Source organism: Parasteatoda tepidariorum, chromosome 8 (genome assembly GCF_982258835.1).
Source record: "Parasteatoda tepidariorum strain Cologne lab strain chromosome 8, Ptep-v5.0, whole genome shotgun sequence".
NCBI classification, from domain to species: domain Eukaryota; kingdom Metazoa; phylum Arthropoda; class Arachnida; order Araneae; family Theridiidae; genus Parasteatoda; species Parasteatoda tepidariorum.
In genome coordinates, this window is record NC_141762.1 from 77,510,975 (window position 1) to 77,532,398 (window position 21,424).

General features: G+C 26.5%; 1 long non-coding RNA gene across 1 annotated transcript; it reads left to right on the plus strand.

Moving 5' to 3' along the window:
* The first annotated feature begins 15,136 nt into the window (after nt 1-15,136).
* Nucleotides 15,137-17,046, plus strand: LOC147806325 (uncharacterized). Its single transcript, XR_015435901.1, has 2 exons — nt 15,137-15,476; nt 16,984-17,046. It is a non-coding gene; the product is annotated as an uncharacterized LOC147806325 (long non-coding RNA).
* Nucleotides 17,047-21,424: the final 4,378 nt, after the last annotated feature.

The window sequence follows — 21,424 nt, forward strand, 5'->3', positions numbered from 1 at the left end:
CGCTTGAAAGAGAGTCATTCAGGATTTAGCGACTAGCATCAGCAATTTCAATGTTTACATTGATATCACGTAGCTTTCATTTATGTTGTTTCTTCATATTTAAATTCGAAATAAGCTTGAAAGTTGAACCAAAGAAAAATCGTTGGAAATCTAGATGCAAAGGTGTTAAAACATCGTATTTCTTATGTTAAAACTTAGAGACATGAGAATAATTTAATCTACATACTCTGTTGAAATTTCTGGCAAATGTCTCAAAATAAAATTATCTGCTAGTTAGTTTTACTAATATTTATACGCTACTAAAATATTTCTATCAAAATCGTTATATTTTCTAAACGAATAAGAGCTCAATATTTTTTTATTTTCTCAGGAATCGGAAGTTTAAAAAATTGTATTTAATGTTAGTACGTACACAAAAAATCAATTTCAATCTTGCATTATTTGGAAATTATTATTATCAAATAAAATAGATGATCCTGTTAATTAATGACCTATTATTAATAATTTTTTAAAAATATATATAACGATTAAAGTGTTAAATTCACTTTTTGTGTATTAAGTGTTGATGGCACTGGAATTGGACTAACTGGAATTTCTCAAAAGAATTTTAAAATTTGCAAGCATTTTTTCTTCAAAAGCATCTAATAGAGTTTTGAGTACGGATAATTTAATTAAAAAATATAGCTTTACTTTTGAGTATTTTATTTATTCAAAAAGCAGTATTGTGATGGCAAATTTTGCAATTTGAGAGAACTAAAATTTACAAATTTTATAAATATGATCTTCCTTTTTTTTTCTTCTGAAAATAGCATGTTGAACTTTTGCAATTTATTTTAACTGCAACTAATTTTAACTAGAACCTGGTTACAGTGGTTTCACTCTTTTTATTTATTTGTTTATTTTATAACATAATTTAAAGTTTATTATAATAATAAAGAGTTGTTACCTTATGCATACACATACATTTATTAATTTTTTGCCCATTTAAATTTTATTATATTTAAATTATATTATATAGATGAATATTGGAAAAAATTTAATCATTTTTGCATTAATAAAAAATGCTTAATTTATGATTATCAGAACAAAAACAATCAAACGACAGTATGCCATGCTCCTGTATACATTCCTACTGCACCCTATTAAAAGAAATTTTCTACATAAGCAAGGTATACACACTTCCTTTGATATAATGGCATTGAGTAGAGTACACACTGTGTGATTTTTGTGCCTTCAGCCCTTGGTTTTTCAAATTAGCCATGTTTATGATTATAAAAAAATATTTGAAAGTATTTACATTTTTAAATGTAATATAGAAGATTTTTGTATAAGTATATCCTTCAAAATAAGTGACATTAAAGCAGTAGCATTTAATTGAATGTATTAAAAATTTATGATTATTCTGTTTGCCCTTTTGAAATTCGAATAATACTTTTATTTTCGTCCAACTAAGATTATTAAAACCCTTTTATATAAGATAGGTTAAATTTAATTATGTCAAATTATAATTTGAATACCTTCAGTTTGAAAGCCTTTGTTTTTTATTAATATCAATTAATATTAAAACATGCAGTCTATAAATGTTGATTATTGCTTCAATTTTAAAATATCAGTTTTTAAAAGAAACACAATTGTCTAATAATGACTGATGTTTTATAGTTTTTCTAAATGGTAGAATAGAATTGTATTACCAGTGCTTTTGCAGATGACTTTTTTACCTTTTTTTTCATTCCATCTGATTAAGAAAATGTTTAAAAAAAGTTAATCTATTTTCGATAGTTTCGATTATATAACTTCAGTTTTATCCAGGATTGGCATGATTCTTTTTTTTCTTGAGACATTCATTTGAGAAAAAAGAAAAATTTTAATGCAGAATTTATCCCTATATTCACAGTGTTGTTAAGTTTTTTTAAATTTTGATTTTATCAATATTAAAAGTCGTATCTAAAGTAACAAAAAGGAAAGAAATGTATGTAAATTATTTGATGTCAAAAATTAACTGATAAATGTAAAAAGATACTAGTATTTGTTAATAAAAGCTCCATGAAACCTTCAAATTGTACCATATATAAATAATAATGTTAAATAATTTGTTGTTTAATAACCATTATACATATTTAGTGTTGTTTATCAGATAGCAAAAACTTTAAAAATTCTGCAGCAGTTCGATCAAAGCCTAAGAGGTTTAAATTAACACTCTTTGCATTAGAATTCTGCAAATATTCTTTACTACTTTTTTCAAAATAATTTTATATAGTGATATGGTTGAATAAAATGACCAATCTAAATCCTGTAAATGTTATTATACAAATAGTGACGAAAGTTAGGTTTTGTGTTCGAACTATGAAATTCTTTTTCAGTCTTCCTGTTTTTATATAATTTAAAATTTTACTTCCTTTGGCAATTTTTTTACGTTTTTATTTAAAAAAAAAACAACTTTATTTTTTTTAAATGTAACAAAAGTTTTAAATGTAACCACTAATTAAGAAATGCAGTCCAGAAATATAGTTGACTTTTTTTTTTTTTTTTTGTATTAGCTCAATTGACCATCAGAAACATTTTATTAAAATTATTTGCCATGGTAGATTGTTTTTACCTCTTATTCAAAATATTTACCTTATTTTTACCCGAAATGATGAGTTAAATTAAAATGTTTTCCTTAAATTAAAGGAATTGAGACCAAAAATATATGTTATATGGTTATGAAAATCATATTTCTAATCTCATTTCTTAGGATGTACTTTTTATGTCTTGATCAAAGTTGTAACAATTGAACTGAAATTGTTGAAATTTTTTTTTTTTTTTGATATTTAAATTGAATATTTTTTTTTTTTTTTTGTGAAATGATTATTTTTTAGCTTTGATGGATTCCCTCTCCATGAAATCTTCACTATATTAGGAAACTTGTCTCTATTTATATTTTTACCTTAGGTTATGCAATTTGGAACTAAAATTATAAATTTTATTTTGGTGTGTTTAATAACAGACTTAAATCACAAAATTTATTAAAAACATGTGGTGTAACTACCAATATGATTATTAAACATCGATTCACTACACACAGTCATGAACTTAATACAACTATCATGGCTAAAGCTCAAAACCTGGTGACCTTAATCCAGCTCTCCTGGTCTTTCACAAATACAGAGGGGATGAATTGTGGCGTAACTACCACTACTATTTCTTAACATCAATTCACTTATATATAAGACATGATAACTTGATTCAATTTTGAGATACCTTTTGATAGATGAAGGTTGGCATTGTCTAATGGCTCGTTCACTGCAAAGTCTCTCTTTTCTTTTCTTTATTTATGGGGTACTCAAACCCAGTAAAATTTTAGGATATGGTACAACTCTAATTCAAACATTCGTTACATCAGTAATAATCTTTTATTCCAGCTCAACATCGAAAATAAAAGTGGACCTCAAATTTATATTAATATAGTAATTATTAAGATAAGTTTTGACTTTGATACTTTTTATACAATCCAAAAAGAGTTTTATTTTATTTTTCTTTAAGTAAAGAAAAATTGGTACTTTAAAAAAAATTAGGACACGAAACAAACATATTGTTTTATTGATTTTCCAAATAATTTATTCCGTATTCGACGACATTTGCTGATCACCTAATTATTTATTTGGTTCACATAATTGTGAGTAGTGACTTGTTGCGAAATGAATCGTTTAAAATAAATTGAAGTTTAAAAAAAAAGAGAAGATTTGTTAGTTTCACAAACTGATAATTTTTTCATATTTTAATATCTTTAATTTAATAATTTTTTAAGTTACTTTAATAGTGATGCTTTCTGTATTTATCTTTTAAATAATAAGTATAAAAAACAAAAAAACGAAATATTCATAATATTGAATAATGGAATATGCTGTTACAAGAAATAATAAGCAGCTTTCGTTAAAAATATGAAATAATATAGTAATGCATTAGCTTAATGTTTTAAAACATTTCTAATTTAATTGCTAATCTCCTAACAATAAAAGAAAGAAACAGACTGGACATCATTTACCAAGGCCGGATTTACGTATAAAGCTGTAGCTTGGGGCCCCGAGATGACAAGGGCCCTCAGAAGCCCAAAATGCTTCTTTTCTGCTTTATCGGACATAATAAATATAAATGAATGGCTGAATAAAACAAAAAACTTCATTGTCATTAGAATGAAACATATCATCTTTCAAGCAATTTAAGTATTAATAAATTATTTGTAAATAAATTTTTTAGTTTAAAAGATAAAAAAGTTTTTTTTTTTAACCCCTTCATTCGATCATTAGACTATTTAATATCTGTTTCTAAGGATCAGATTTTCCTTTTGTTTCACTTTAAAAGTGTACAAATTATATATTCAATGCTTTCATGTGATATGCAGCAGTTTTAAATAGCACTTAAAAATATCTAAAATGACTGAAATTGTCAATTCAAAAAACAATTACTTTTGAATATGAAATTAAATAACTACACACGTTTGTTTTGCAATCTCATTTTATATAGCATTATTTAGAGGAGACAGTTGCGTGTGGATGTGAAGATGACGTAATGAAAGAGGCATACAAAAAAAGCAAATTTCAGTTAAAATCCTCAATATTATATTTTTAAACTCCTCGAAAAATGTAGTAAAAGAGGTATGCAAATTAACTGTCGCAATCATATTAATATTAAGTAAGAACGAAACAGAAATGATAATGTTGAATCACAAATGAGACAGGTGGTATGAAAGACATCGAAACCTATTTGATTGGTAAAACTAGAAGGCGTTTCTAAAATTCTGAAATCTATCAGGCTTTAATTTTTTTTCTGTCACAAAATTTATCAGTAATTAAAAATAATACATTTATTCCCAATATTGGTTCTGTTTTTTCGTTGATTAAAATGTTTAACATTAACAGATAGTTGTCTTTTAAAACATTCCATTCCATAATAAAATTCATTCCATATTCTACAATTGTAATTATCTAAAACTAATTGATATAAAGCATTAGTGTGTTTCATTGATATGTTGAATGCTCGTTTTGACTGGGTGCTGCTCTTGCACATCCTAGCCAAAGAATATATATTCTTTGTCCTAGCCACTATACACAAAGAGAGGAGCTGATACTTCAAACCCGTATTACATTTATTCTCTCTGATATTTAATAGACCCTTTAATAAATCCTTAAAAATATAAGCCAAAAATTTACATAAATAATGATAATTTTTATTCTTGCACTAAAATTTAACAAATGTACTTGAAACAATTAAAAAGAAAGCAAAAGTAATGAAGATATATTTTTAATGTAAACATCAATTAAATAATATCAGCTTACGAAATGTTCTTTTTATTTTTACAAACAGAATTAATAGAACGGCCCTTACCTGCTCCAGGGTGTAGGGACTGCTGGATTGGGAATTGACAAGGCTACTGATTTGAATATTAGTAGTCGTAAACTCGAAACTGGGTTGGCTGTGCAATGACTGTTATAAAATAAATTAAAAATGTGGGCGGGATAGCCTGGTTGATGGGGCTCTTGACTCGTGTTCGTGAGAATTGGAGTTTGAATCCAGCCGGCAGAAGAATACCCATGTATAAAATGGTGACTGACGCATGTTAAATCTGATGGGGTCACAAAGTTCTCATAAGAAATACCTCTGGGTACTGATCCAGCAGTTCCCTTGTCTTCTGGCCTCGGTTCAAAATTACAAGGCTACCGAGTTAAACATTGGTAGTCGTGAACAATTGAGAATCGTAAAGAAAAACCAATTGAGAAAAAAATTAGCAAAAAATCATTAAAAATTGCAAATAAAATATATTCAAAATGAAATTTTAAAAAAAACTCTGTTAAATATATAATGGCCCTTCCAGCATGCTAAATTTTTACTCTGTGCTTAAAATTTGTTTCTGTTGTAACTTTTTTCTATCGTTCAAAAAATATGTGCAATAAAAGAAAGGTTCTGCATTATAGTCTCATCACAATTAATATATTTAACAATAAAGTAATATCAAATTTTTAAAAAAATTTAATGTTAATACTCAACAATAAAAAATAATGACAGTTTACTTTAGGTGTACAGAAATAGAATTGAACTTATAAGGGCTCCACCAAGCTTAAATCCGGCCCTGTCATTTACTGATGAGATTTGAGATTAAACCTTACTAAACTGATGCCAAATGTTGATAATTACTTATTAAAGTATCAGGTTCATCCCTCCCTCTAAAAGCATTTATTTATTGCTTAGTTATTTTATATAACAGATAATAAATTTTAATTTGACTCGTTTTAATTTGAATTTAATTAATAAATGTATAAAATTAACATGTGTTTTTTCTTAAGTTTTTCACACTACACTTCTCTACAGTTAAAAATTTATATCTGTCACAGTAAGTAGCACTATACCAGCTGTCAAAAATACATTTGAAGTTGATGAATTTACAAAAAATTAATATCAGGTAAGCAGGGGTCTACGAGACAAAAAAGTTTGGGAACCAATGATCTAGGAGATAACGCAGCTTGTTTTGTCAATAGAATAATGGTTGCATTTAGAGCACTTTGGTTCTCAGAAGGAGTTCAAGATATTTAGTGGTGATTGTTCTATTTGCAGATAAAATGGTAATAAACTCTGCTGTGATCAGGGAACGATTTGTGTTGTCAATTAGCTCAGGAGCTCCGGAAGAGATACGAGTACTGTAGCTAGTCGGAAAGTAGTAAAAATTTCGATCGCAATTTAATTCAGTTATTATTAATAATAAACCTTTCGGTGATAAAAGAAAAGAGTTGTTTTTTTTTTCATTGATAATTAATTCCGTTTTTATACTTAATCGAGATTTCGTACGTTATTGTATTTTTTATAAAAATTCGATACTTTTTTTTAAACATGAATATTTACTTCAAATCCACAATAAAAATATCTTTTTTACTTAATTTTTAGCAAACATTAGTACATTAGAAAACATCAAAGAACACCCAGAAAGTTTGAATAAAAATATATTTTACAGAATTTAAATGAAAATAACTTGGGAGCTAGAGATTTTCTTAAAAAATTAAACACTAGAATTGGCAAAATTATTTTAGCTCGGAAGCTAAGGATACATAATATGTGATTAGCGTTGAAAACTCTAAAGCAGTGTTTCTTAACCTTTTTGGTATAATGGACCCTTTTTAAAAAATTTTAAGAAGTCACAGACCACCCCCTGTAAAAAAATTATTGCAAAAATCATTAATTATTTTTACTTTACTTTATTTTCAATTGAAATAAAATTCGAAGGCTACTTTGTGTTTTTGAAAATGTTAAATTTTTTTATGGTTTGCGAATGTTCTTTTCCTCACATTATGGAGGATTGCTGGCATATCTAAGAGAAAAGTGCAAAGGGACGGCTCATAAAAAATGAGGGGTTGATAGAGGATTATAAAAATAACAAATCGGACGTAATCAGGGGGTTGCCCTGCTGCTGCAAACTGAAAGTCGGTTGGTGGAGAATGTTAAAAATATGACAGGGATATTAGAGGGTCCGCACTGAATTTGGGGTATCTCAATCACCTAGTTTCAAATATGTATGTATTTTCATCTTTTAGAAGAAAAAAAAAAGATCAAAGTTATTTAAATATTATTGATCCAATCGTCTTAAAAATAGTCGGCGGACCCCCAAAGTATGACGCATGGACCCCTGAGACCATGAACCACAGGTTAAGAAACCCTGCTCTAAAGCGTTACATGAAAAATTAATTTCCATTACAGATTATTTGCAAAAACCGTTTAATTTGGCAGTTTATAAATTCATTTTTGTTAAATTTGCTTTAATTTAATTTTTAAAAATAGTGTGTACACACAGATATATATATAAATATTTGGATTGTAATTTTTACAGCAGCAAATAGCATTATTAAAATTTATAATAAAATAATGCCACGTCAAAAATTTAAATGCATTTTTAGCGTGAATGAAATAAAATTTTCTTTATTATCTTTACTTCATGTAGAAATTACGGCTTGAGCAAAATTTGATTTTGTATCTTTTATTCCGAAAAATCTAAATACATAATAAAAGATTTTCTCGGCTGTACGCAAGCTAGTTTCAATGAGTCATATGATTTTGTGAAATTAATAAAATACCAGCGTATGAACTTTTACTAACTGGGCATCCAAGGCCAAATTAAGTTTTTGCTCTACTTATGGTTGAAACTTAAATAAAACGCAATTGTAATTATTTTTTAAATTTTTCTTTGAATAAAATGTTGCAGCTTTACACAGTGATTCTTAAGTAACTTTATCAATTTTAATTCGATTTAGTTTAAAATTTAACAGTGTATATTATACTGATGTAGTTCTTATATTATACTTTGATATTTTTTATTGAACGATATGCGGTTTTCCTAAAGACATTTTCCATTGAATATATTACCAATTTGTAAAAAATAATAATAGAAAATGCTCTTCATGCAAAATAAACATCAATAATAATAAACATCTTGTTCAATTTTTTGGTAAAGAAAATAAAAATTTGAAGAAGTTATGAGGCTTATAATTAGCAAATTAAACTTTTAAAAAAGAGCATTTTAGTCTATAATTTAATTTTAATCATTTTCAAGATATTGGTGCTCAGGGATAGGAGTCCTATTTTGTTCTCCACTAGTTAGTTACGCCACCGATTAGCATTGGAACTAAAAGACACAGAAACTTTAAGTTATATATCGATTTGAAAAATATTAGAAGTTCTAAATTATAAGGCTTTGCAAAAAATTTTGTACTTGACTTATTAAAACCCTAACACTCAATTATTAAGATAGTTTATTTAATTGTTTTTACACAAATTATTATATTTTCTACTAAAGTTTTATTGGAAAAAAATTGTGTAAAGAAAGAATCGTTGATTTATTGAAAACTTTCACGCGAATAATCTAAGTTCTAGGTACTTTTAGGTAGCTTTATGTTCAACACAGGAACGAAAAGAATATGAGCTTTGCTTGAGGTAAATTTCTTGGTAAGTAGCATCCTCGAGGTCAGAGGAAGTGGGGTGGAATGTCTGTAAAAAAACCTGTTTTTGAACAATAACACTGAGGGAGAAGTGTATTTAAATTCCATTCATAGACGATGTGTAATTATGTCCCTATTCCCTGAAACTAGAAATTATTCTTGCAACCCATTTGCACAATAAATTTAATTTGAAACGAATTATCCTATTTTTGTTTAATTTGAATGTAACGTATGATTTATTTGACAAGTTGTAATAGAGTGTGTTAATAGCGTCCATTGGCTCACAACTAGATGATTAAATAACAAATATATAAGTGGTTGACGCGATTCCTCTAAATTATTCAGAAAACAAAAAAATTATAATTTTTTTAAGTTCCTTTAATTTTTAGGAGCTCTAGCCGAAGCGATTACATTTCTACTTCCAACCTTAGCCTAATTAATCTATGTTTTCTATATATTTAGTAATAATCAGAACTGTGTTAGATTTTGAACAACTTTTCAATCAAACTAATGAGTTATAAAATTTCTATAAGAGAATCCAAAAAAATAACTTAAAAATTTTAAATAAATAATTTACAACTTGGAAAATAAAGTAAATATCTTAAAAACAAGTAGGCTAAAAATGGGAAAATATATTTAATCAGATCTAAAATAAAAAATGTGGGGCGAATCGTTTTTAAAAATTGTGGGATAAATGTTCGCCGTTAATAGAAATATATTACGAAAGTGGTTTGTTCGAAGTGAGTGACTAACGTCTAAAAGAATAAATTTTTTTCTTTCTTTTTTTTTGACTACTTGTACTACATAGTTTATAAAATTAATAAATGAGAAACATAACTTTTCATTTCTTTTATTTTTGTAGAAACTGATATGCACTTAATTCGGTGTCAGTTTTTAAATTGAAAATTTAAGGGTACAATTACGCATTAAAAATTAAAAAAAAAAAACATAATTTCTATTCAACTTATGTGCACACTAGGTTTAAAAGTACAACTATAAATCAATTTAATTTTTTGATTACAAATCAGTGCATCAATTTTAAGAAAAACCAAAAACCTGTAAAGAAGAACTTTTTTAAAGAACTGATAACGTGTACGCTTTTGCATATTTTATCTGTCAAAAGACTTATATATGGCTTCGCGCAATCGGAATTCCTATCACTTTCCCTGTAGCTAGAGTTCAGAAATTTTATTAGATGATAATACAAGTATTCTTCGTTTTCTGACCGCTACAATCAGAATCCTTCTCTCAGTTGATATTTATGGTAAATCGAAATTTAAGACCACACATTTAAGACAAGCTAAAATGCCCATATTGTATAATTATTTCAAAATGCCTCGAGCACAATTTATCTACATTCTGTTGTTAATTGAAATATAACCTATTTCCTTCATGAACGACCTATCAGATACAAAACTGAAAAAGAAAGAAAGAAAATATTCTTTAAAAAAGTTTTTTTTTTTAAACCGAAGGAAATAATTCAATTTTTGGTACACAAAAAAACAGGGCGTACCACTTTCGTAAATAACTTTGATCTCCACCGAAAATCCCTCAACCTTACTTCTTTCGATAAACTTCATCAAAGAACGTTCCTCGCATTTCTAATAATATATGTGGGAATTAAGTTTCTTATCTTATGAGGGTCAAAAATAGGCATTTATTCTACTTTTATGTCCACATGAAAATAAAATAGTATGAAATTAGAATGGTTTTTTATGATTAAACGAGGAAAATATTTTTTATTTAAGAAAAATCAGATTTTTTTTCTTTTAAAACAGTTTGATTACTTGAAATCTCTAAAACAGCCTCGTTGATTTGTTAATGACACCGACTGGAAAATATTAGTTTTATTAACCTAACTGATTTTAAGGTTTGAAAAACTTAATGATATTTTGAGACAGTGTCCTCTTACTTTCTATTATTTGAATAAATTTTAAAAATTTTCCTTTTTGAAACTCATATAGAGTTCGATTGTTAACTTATGTATTTTTCTTTTTTTTTTCTTCTTTTTTTGAAAGGGTGATTATTTTAGATTAAAATATGAAACTCTTTTATAAAAAACCACAGGAAAAAAAGATGTTGAAGTTCACCACTTGTAATACTTGTGTACTTTTGTGATCAACAGATAGCCAACTAACTGAAAAATATGATTCTTTTTTTTTTTTTCCATATCTTAAAAATTACTTTTTACAGATATGTGTAATGTAATCTTAATTTATTGTGCAATTAAATTTTTTTTTAGAATTTTTTTTTTTCTTCATCAAAATAAAGATGAATCTTATGAAATTTTGTCAATATGACTATGCTTTAAAATTTTATTTAAATAACCCATATATCTTAGGAAAGGAGAGTGGTTACGGCATGAAACATAATTTTTTATGTAAATTTAATGTTATCTAGCTTAGTTTAAAAAATGCATCATTTGTTATTTATGCATGCAAGCGATTTTTCAAAAATAATCTATTAAGGTATTAGAGCATATATACAATTACAAAAAATAACATTATATTATTCATTTCAACCATTAAATGAACAAACTTGTGTTTTACATATTTATTACAAAAGCATCTAATAGATTTTTTTACATTTAATTACATTTTGTAAGGCTACTTTTTATTATATTCTTAAATTTAATTATATTCTATTAGGTTACTTAGGTGAAAAATTTATATTATTTATTAAATCTGTAACAAGGAAGTTTGATTAAAAAATATAAAAATATGTGTAATTGCCTGAAAAAATTAAAGGGTAATTATTTCTCAAATGCCATACATTTGGTCCTTAAGCCATAAATTTGTTGTCGAACAATGCTTAAAAGTAGTAGAACTAAAACCGCTTAAAAGAACTCTCTGTACATTTAAAAGACACTCTGCACTTAATATATTCCTTTACTTAACATGAGTACAAATACTTTTAAAGTTTATAACAAATGTTCAAAAAATAAATAAAAATTTATTGCATTGCATCATTTGGTTCATAAGATAGTTTTTTTCATTAAAAAGAAAGAAAATATAACCAATTATCTACACAATCTATTTTAAAGAAATTTATTTTATAATTACCAAAGACTAAAATAATCAGCATATTTTATTTATTATGTGGTGCCCTAACACAAACATTAAGAAAAATATATTAGCATAAAGCTCTTTTTTCGTCAACTTTTATTTGCAAGATGCAATTTTGTTTATTGCGCATTGTTGTAGGGAGAGCAAGATTCTGTGCAGATGCATGGTTCAGAGCAGTATTGACCATATGAAGTTTTTACGGTCCTAGGAAAAACCATGTTTTCGTATAGTTTTTTCACTCTATAAAAAAGTAAGATTTCCCATGTTGTTGTTTCCATGATGTTGTTTTGTAAAATAAATCATTTTCTTATGGTTTTTACCATCTTCAGAACAAAGTCTTATTGTTTATGCCACTTTTGTGAACATCTCCTTGTATGTATCATTGGACACTATAACTTGATTGCAGCTGCACAATATACACAAAAACACTCAAATAGCAGAAAAGCTTTAATAAGCAGAATTTTTTTTAAAAAAAACTAAATATCAAAAAATTTTCTTTTCATGAAAGACTGATAAGGACACGCAAAAATATTAAATAATATTACCAATAAATTGAGTAGTTATTTATTCAATAAATGATACGTAGAAAGAAATCTACAATATAGAAATTATCTACAATATAGAAATCATATATTTCAATCAGTTATAAATAACAAACCACTACCTGTCAATAAACATGGGTTAACAATATTTACCTAATTTTTATAGGGAAAAAACAGAGAACTGAAGTAATGTACTACAAGTTGTGAAACTATGTACAATAATTGCTACTTTTTGTGTACTTTGTAGTATAATGTGTTTTCTCAAAAGAAAAAAAAAATAGTGCAAAAAAAACAAACAGTAGTTTGTAGAAATTCCGCAATTATTTTTAACAATTACTTTATAGAATAGAAACGTTTGTTCTAAAGTTAAAAGATCCCTGTGGCTGCAGCTGAGCATATACAAGAGTTATGTATTTATACTAGTCATTATGAATAAGAGATATCAATTTGACCATATATTCATGCCCAGACAATGTCAGCAATCAATTTAAACATATATTCAAGTGTGAATGTTCACTTATGAAAAACATTGAAGTTATTTCAAAGGAAAGAAACATATTTCCGATGTATTTAATTTCTTAAGCACATAAAATTGCAAATATTAGATAACTTCCTCGCATTTTTCAAACTGAATATTTGTTGTCGAATAAAGCATAAAAAATTGTTGTTTTAGGATAATGTTTTAGAATAACAAACTGGTTCATGCAAACATGAATAAATAATTACTAATAATTTATGGTGTTTCAGCTCATATTTTATTAAAAATCATTTTAAACTTAAGTGTAAATTAAATTCTCCAGTTAAATTCATTTCATTTATTAATCTAAGATTATTTGTTTTACGATACTAGAAGTCGTTCTTTACATATTTACATCAATATACATCATTGCGATACATTGATTTATTTACATCTAGAAACTGTTAAAAGGTAGAATAGCTCTTTTTGAGGTAGCCAATCAACTATGAGTTAGAATCATTTTGGGAAAGGCTAAACTAGATCTTAGCCTGAGGCGGGGTGTGATTTTCAGCGCCATCTAGTTTTCAAGTTTGAGGTTAGAATCCACTTTAGGACCGCCTTAAGATTAAAAAGTAGCGAATGGGAGCTCCAAAAGTAGCGGATTCGAACATTTTGTAGCCCAAAAATGAATTATATATATATATATATATATAAATTTATTTACTGCACTAATTTATTTGGCAATATTTCTGTAAAACAGCGCCGTTTGCCAGAAAACACTAAAATTATAATAACATTGACTAGCTCGTTTTTTTCCAGCTTTTTTATGTGTAAAAATCAGTCGGAACTGTCTTCGATATTTTAATGTTGGTGCGGTCTTTGAGCTGCATAAGAATACTAAGAGGTTTCGACCAGAGCTCGCTTCGTTCCCCAACCTCAAGAACCTTAATTACTAGCACATAAAAATGTTCTCACTAGCTAATTTTTTTTAATAAAAATTATCTCGCGTTTCGAGGAAATTTAAAATAAGACCTAACTAGGACCCAATCTCCAACAAAAAATTCAGAAAAGTTCAACTTCATGGGCCTACATCTGTGTGTATTTAAAAATAAAAGGCAAAAAATCTTTTTTTGATAAGCAAAATAATTTATTTAATCATTTCTGATCTGAAGTTCGAAACAATACAAAGTACAAACATTCAGCTCGCAGATGAGAAATATGACTTTGCTTTTCTTTGTAACAGCATCAATAATTGTTTCAAACTCGATTGAGAATAGTTTTGATAGTAATTTAGTGAACAAATGAATATTTTGATTTGGACCACGTATGAAACAGTATTTTAAAGTGTCTACGAAGCAACAAATATTTTTAACTAATTTTTTTTTCATTTATAGTAGCCGTAACATCTGTTGTAAAGTTTAAAAAAAAAACAATGATAAAAAGATAGATTTGCACTAAATGCTCGTAAATATTTTCTTTTCTCGCAGCTCGCCTTAGTTGCTGTGCTTACTTTACTTGCACAGTGAAACCTGTTAAGTTGACCATCTCTATAAGTTAATCACCTATCTAAGATTTTGATGATCAAGTGCAAAACTGGTAAAAACAATTTATTATCATTTTTATAAGATGACTTCTCTTATAAAACCATCAAATTATAGTTCCACTTCTGATCAGTTTACGATAGTTTCACTGTAGTAGCTTTAATAATTTTCTAAACTCCTTTTATAACACGCAGCATATACATTACCGTGTTTATCATTTAAAGTAATTATCTTTCCTAGTTATTTTGCAATTACTATAAATGTTTCGAAAGGTTTAAAATGTTGACATTTTCGAATTAAAAAAATTGTCGTTATTCAGTTTTCCTGATCCCTAAGTGCATTATGTTTCAATTAACTTAGCCATTTTTATTCATAATTTCATTGTTATAGTTAATTATTATTTGAAATTTCATAGTATATATTTTTGTTTTAAAAACAAAATCCATTTTTTGCGTTTCATCGTCATCATTGGGTGGGCCTTGGCCTTCTATGAAATATTTCTTCATTTCGTTCTCCTTGATGCCAATTCTCATTATCATTTGCGTTTGGTAATACGAATTTTATTTTAATACGCACTGTCTTGGCTGACCGCCCTCTTATAACCCTAAACTTTGGCGATCTGGTGAAATGGGTGATTGCCAAACGAAATCTATCGCCAACTGCTTGGATGCCCGCTTTTTGAACGTGATTGAAAATGGCGAAAATGTTTGAGCTGGAAAAATGTAACGAATACGCTAGGAAATACATATTTTTTACTACAATATTTTTATTCATGCAAAGTGATTTCTAGATACTGGACATTAGTATTGCAGCGCTTGCTGAATTAATATAAAATAGCTCTTGGTGTCGACATTTTTACTGGCTAGCATTGCATATTGCAGCTACCTCACTACTTGAAATCAGTAAAATTGCAGGTATCATTTTCATCACTTTTCTTAGCATTATTGTCGGATCTGTGTTTTTATTTAAAGCAAGAATTTTTGTTGTTAATTATAAAGATTATTTTTGTGTGTGTATTGAATATTATTTGAAAGGAAATATGAATGACAAATAAGTTATAACTGTAATAAAACAAGGTTGGATGGAAACCACTTTTTTGTTTCTTATGAGTAAAAGGTTAAATTAATAATATTTTGCACCGTGATTTTAAGGTACGCATTAAAATTATCAACTTTTCTTGTATGAATATGCTTTAGTGGTATTAAAATAAAAATATTGATTCACATTTTTTTCATTGTTGGTTTTAAAAATTAGTTTACATGTGTTAAAGTTCTCTGTTTACATATTTTATTATTTGTTTGATGCTTCTATGATTACATTACTACTATAAATGATTTTTTTAAAATTTAGAATAATATTGAAAAGCACAAGTTGTATTGTAACACAAATTGTGCTTCGTGATTTGTATATTTAGTTGCAATGCTTCTAGTTTAGTTCTAGGTTGTTATCATCATCAGTTACATATGGAAATAAGGCTCCTGCATTTACTGAATTTCTCACAGTTCTGACCTGAGTATTGTCACGACTACCAGGTCAGTCTTGTTGAAAATCCAGTTTTGATCCTTCAGTACCTACAGAAATAGAAATCTAGGTGAACCAAATGAATGTTATGAAGAAAACTGATTGGATTAGTATACATTTTAATTTGTTTTAATGATGTAGTTAATAGTACTAGGGTAAATTAGAGTTAATATATTATATATAGTTTACATTTCTTATTATTTGTGAGATTCTGCTTATTAAACATTAATATGAGTGACATTTTGAAAATTGATATTATAGTTTGGAATAATACGAAAGGAGTAGAATAAAATTTTGATGGTTGATAGGAAGCACAAATATGTAACAATTGTAATGTAATGATGTGTTGTTTTGTTATAGGTTGACTTTCTTATCAACTCATAAAACGCATTATTTTAAAGCTCCTTCAACAACCTCAGTGTGCCTGTATGTCTGAAGTGGGAGTTATGTGTAATTTGTTAAATTACTTCTGTGTATTGAATTTTCTTGAATGTTATTTGAAAGGAAAAAGGAGTGACAAATGAGTTATAACTTTAATAATACAAGGTTGGAAGGAAACCACTTTTAAATTTCGTATGAGGAAAAGGTTAAATTAATAATATTTTGCACCGTGATTTTAAAATACCCAATAAAATTATCAACTTTTTTTGCATGAATATGCTTAAATGGTATTCAAATAAAAATATTGATTCCCATTTTATTATATTGTTGGTTTTAAAACTTAGTTTACGTGTGTTAAAGTTCTCTGTTTACATATTTTATTATTTGTTTGATGCTGCTATGATAACATTACTACTATAAGTGATATTTTTAAAATTTAGAATAATATTGAAAAGCACAAGTTGTATTGTAACACAAATTGTGCTTCGTGTTATGTATATTCAGTTGCAATGCTTTTAGTTTTGTTCTAGGTTGTCATCATCATCAGTTACATGTGGAAATAAGGCTCCTGCATTGACTGAATTTTTCACAGTTCTGACCTGAGTATTGTTACGACTGCCAGGTCAGTCTTGTTGAAAATCCAGTTTTGGTCCCTCAGTACAGAAATAGATATTTCTAGGTGACCCAAATGAATGTTATGAAGAAAGCTGATTGGACTAGTATACATTTTGACTACTTGAAAGTAATGTTGATTAAAATAATGTTTTGAACATTTTAATTTGTTTTAATGATATAGTTAATAGTACTTGGGTAAATTTGAGTTAATAAAGTATATAGTAGCATTTTTTTATATCATCCTTTTTTTTATATTGTGATTGATTAACTCAACACCTTAGTACATTATCTCTCTCTTCTAATAATAAATGTTTTTAAAAAAGTTAATTAAAAAATTTTAAAGCGCAGAATATAGAAGTGATGGAAATATAAATATTATTCTATTATAAACTTAATAACTAGAGTTGATTTGTTATAAAAAGCAATGAAAAAAAAACAATTTTTTTTTCGGGTTTACCCTGATCTCAGTGTAAAATCATTGAGATCTAGTCATATGGCTCTGTTTTCCTCTACCCCTATAATGGCTCTGGTATTGCAATATAAATAGTATTTTAGAATGTTTTGTTTCATTTTATTACATAAAGTGTCTTAACATTAAAAAGAAATACCAGCACTTTTGTAATTTCAAACATGATTGTTCTAAACTGTTGTCAAATTTTTGTCATTTTGTTTTCAAATTTTTGTAGCATGCCTATCATATTTATATCTTGTAATCTAAAACTTTCAAAAGTTAAATAGGCGCCAAATAAATATTTAGAATTATGAATGAAATGTATGACTGTCACTCACATCGAAAAGTATTACTTTTGGTATTTTATTTATCTTAACTGCTTTTAAAGAGCTCCTGTAAAAGAAGAATTTTACATTTTGTTCATAGACTAAAAATTTTATTTATTTAATTTGTAAAATGTACTGGATTTTTCTTATAATGTAGGTAGCTGTGGTATTTTTGATCCAAATGTATGTCTAAATTGTTTTCATTTTATAATAAATAAATGGTTTTTCTACTGACTTAGTCTCTCTCTCTTCCTTTTTTTTTTTCTCTTTGTGTTTACTAAAAAAAAATTTATAAAATGAAGAGGAATACTACTTTTAAACATAAATTGAATTTTTCTAAATATACTTAAAAGCTTAACTTCATAACTAATTAAATTTAGTTTTATAAAAGTAATCATAATTGAAATACACTATGAAAATTAAATTATAACAGAACATTTCATGCACCAAAACATGTAACTGCTTTATAGTAGTACATAATCAGGGCTCAAAGTAATCCTTAATTTCCTTTAAAAAAATAAGATAAAGAAAGTATTCTTAATTATTAAACATTTCTAATAGATGTCCCGAAATTTTTGTGATTTTAAAATTTTGTTGAAATTAATAGGGAGAAAAATTACTATTTATCTAAAAAAATATTGAAGAAATTTCATGAAACAAAATAAATAACAAAATGAATTACGAAGTCTTCATAGCTCTCAAGTACGATATTAATCTACTTCCAGTATTAGAGACAATTACTCTTAAATTGATAGCATATTCTATGTGTGAGAGGAATATAGAAAAATCTCTTACCTCACTACTCCCATCATACTCTACTGTTTCTCAAAAGAAAATCCTCGTATTTTGCTACAACTTAACGATTTTCTATATTTAGGCAATTTTATTCTCTCTTTTGTGAGAAAGAAAACACATTTTTAAGAAATATTTCTTTTTTCACTAAGTACAGGAACTACTAAAACTATTAACAATTGAATATCTGCGAATTCATGTTAGCATTGTACAGTGGACCAAAAAAAAAAAATAATTATAATAATAATAACTTTCCCTCATAACCACCCTCAATAACTTTCGTTCTAATGATCTGATTTTCACATACTAAGTGTCAATCTTAATGGTTCCTGAGGGTGATCTCATATATGAAAATTATTTAGTGCTAACTATTAAGTTTCGAAATCGGACACAGAAACGTACTTTCTCTGAATAAAAAAAATTTTTTTTTGCATATTTGGATATTTATCCGTTTGTTTATAAATTATTCATAATTTTCATACTCAATACTTTACTGTAGGTAAAATTTTACAACTCATCATAGGTCTTAAAAACCAAATTACTTTTAGGCAAACTATAAAAAATAATAGGCTCCATGAACTTTTATTTTACAAAAAAATCTGAAATGTAGTTTAACATAAATTTACAAAAAAATAGAGGGTTCGTTTAAAGAGTTAATAATGCAAATAGTTTTGAGAAACTAATTTTTTTTTACAACAATACATGAAAAATTTAAAAATAAAATCAGATGCTGATTACAATTTAATACACTTAAGTAATAAGGAATTTATTTCGAAATATATATCTTTAAATTACGAATTTTCAACTTAAAAATACAATTTATTTGCCTCAAATGCCATGTTCTAGCTGTATAATACGACATATTCAATACCCAACTAATTTCTGTGATGGATTTTCCATTTTTATATAGTGCCACTATTTTTTCTTTTAGAATGTATGAGCAGTGGAACATTATTTTCTCTACTAAAATTAAATTCAATTAAAATTAGTAAAACTCCAATAAAAACTTGCAAATCTCTAAATAATCTACAACGGCAAAACTCAACGAAAAACTCTAAATAAAATTTACTCTGCAATTTACTAGAACCTTCAGGACATAGACGTCAATTTTTGGCGAATTTTAATTTTTTCAAAGATTTGAAACTCTTTTTATTTATTTTCTTAAATTTGAAATTTCATTTAGAAAAATTAAGTTTTTATGCTTGTAGTAGTCTGTATCTTAATATTTTAACAGGACTTATATTGTCCTTAATAAATTAAGAAAACTGTAGCATTAGTGTCGTAATTATAAAGTTAAAATTAGAATTTGAAAAATCACACATTTCGTTACCACGAATTTACAAGTTTTTGAAATTAAATATTGAATGTTGTGGTGAATATACACATAATAAAATAGTTTATCTCCATTACTATAGCCAACCAAATTAGCAAAAACTTATTTACAACCATTACCTATTTTTCGTTTTTAATATACTTCGAACCTATAAAAAATTGAAAATTATCTTACTTCCAATGTAACATAAACTTGTTCTATCTTTCAAAGAGAAAAAGAAATACTGAAATGCCAGCAAAATATGACATGTAAGAGGATGATACTGAATTTTATTGTCAAATCTAATTTGTTCCGACTTATAACAATTTTGTCAGAAAAAATCTGTTGAAATATTAAAATGTTGCAAGTTATATATCTCACATTCTGATTTTATAATTAAAATCAGAATTTAAAGCAATATAATTAGCTTTCCAAAACATACTGGTTAATTGATTTAATAGCCTTCATTTAATTATTTGTGTAGATTAAATTACGCAGATTAAACTTATATTTAACATAGTAGAGGAAAGAAATCTCTACAGTTGTCAAAACTGCTATTGAAATATGTGAAATGTTGCAATAAGTTTTTACTGATCCATTATTGAACTAATAAATGAACACATGGTATAACAATCAATGCTGTAATAAAAATTAAACTTCTCCAGAGATCTTGATAATTTTATTTTATCCTTCTTGATTACTTTATGAATTATTTTGAATAAATTATACATTAATGTCTTATCTGCAACCAATCTTTTCTTATTTATATGGAATATGCACAAAACAGAAAGACATAACAACACAATTAAAAAAGAAAAAATGATTTTAATTTCTTTATTTAGTATTTAATTTGGCCCTAAAGTGTGACTTTACATATTTATAATGAGAGAAACAAATTTTCAGTTTTGCATTATGATTAAACTTGGTCATATAATACACGAAAAAGATTTGCTTGAATTTTAAGAAACATATTATTTTACTTTGATTAAAAAATATAACTTAATGTGTTCATTTATATTAACTCAATTTAGAAGTTAAACGCCAATTTTTAAGCTGAAATAGTTTATTTACATGAATATCTAATTTTAGAAAGAGATATTCTATCCTTATAACTTTTTTTTTATATCTAAATAAAATTTATCTGTTAGATAAATATTAGTTCAAAATAAAATCAATTATATATTGTCTATATAATCTTTTCTGCATTGATCTTATTTTCTTAAAAAAAAATATTTTTTTTTTAAATTCAGTAAATTTTTTGTGGGAAAAAAACGAGGTAGTTATTCTTTAGAGAATATAACCTATAATAGTTAAATTTATTCCCGTTTTGTGCTTTGCTCAAATGATTGTTCCAATCGTATACAGTTTATTAACTTTACTTAATTAAAATAACAATAGTTATTACTTAGTTAGATTAATAGTTATCTATATAACAAATTTATAACGAAATCGCGTAAATATTAA